Genomic DNA, 888 nt, shown 5'->3' on the forward strand with positions numbered 1-888 from the left:
TGTGCCAGCCAAGCACATACTCTGGATTGTGCTCTTAAGGGTATTTGCAGTTCCAAGTTGAGCTGCTTTCTGTACCTCATATATGATACTCTCATTTACATCTAAGGTATATAGGTGTTTTTCCAAGCTTTTTGGAATGGCACCTAAAGCACCCACTATTGGCGCAATCTTCACCTTTCTTTGCCAGAATCCCTCTACTCAATCTAAAGATCTTTATACTTGGATTACTTTTTCATATTCTTTGCCCCTCAGTTTGCATATCCCTAGGTGTTGCCACTTCTATAATTCAACACTTTTTAATTATTATTAAATTCAGCAACAACAACAGCTGTTATTATTATTAATTGCTATTGCTATTCATCATCATCATCATCAACTAATGACTGAAGAAATTTTGGATTTGGCAAGTCTTCACTCTCATTTGCTCTCTTGGTTGGCAACCTTCAGTCTCGAAAGACTATGGTATAAGCCTACAGCACCCGGTATTCCCAGGCGGTCTCCCATCCAAGTACTAACCAGGCCTGACCCTGCTTAGCTTCCAAGATCAGATGAGATTGGGCATGTGCAGGGTAACAATACATCGTGTATACATAGTCTGACTCTCAGACTATGTATGCATTGATCCACAGTCATGTACATAAAAAAAGAGGGAAGGTGAAGAAGATACAGTTTGAGGTTACAATCCTATGCACAGTTTCTCAAGAGTATGCATCATTGAAGTTGCCCAACTGCAACATGACCAGTTGTGAACTATATCATTCATTCCTTCTGATCTTTTTCATACGGCCATCTTGGCAAGTGAGGTGGAACAACACATTTGCCAAGCAAGCTAGCGGCACTGTGTGCCACAGCAACTAAACCATGTTTATAAGATCAAACTTGTAATTC

At 40.1% G+C, this 888-nt stretch overlaps 1 pseudogene; it reads right to left on the bottom strand.

Annotated features, from left to right (window-relative positions):
* Window positions 1-467: 467 nt before the first annotated feature.
* On the bottom strand, window positions 468-590 carry LOC136637199 (5S ribosomal RNA; annotated as a pseudogene).
* Window positions 591-888: the final 298 nt, after the last annotated feature.

This window comes from Tiliqua scincoides, chromosome 1, assembly GCF_035046505.1.
Source record: "Tiliqua scincoides isolate rTilSci1 chromosome 1, rTilSci1.hap2, whole genome shotgun sequence".
Lineage (NCBI taxonomy): Eukaryota > Metazoa > Chordata > Lepidosauria > Squamata > Scincidae > Tiliqua > Tiliqua scincoides.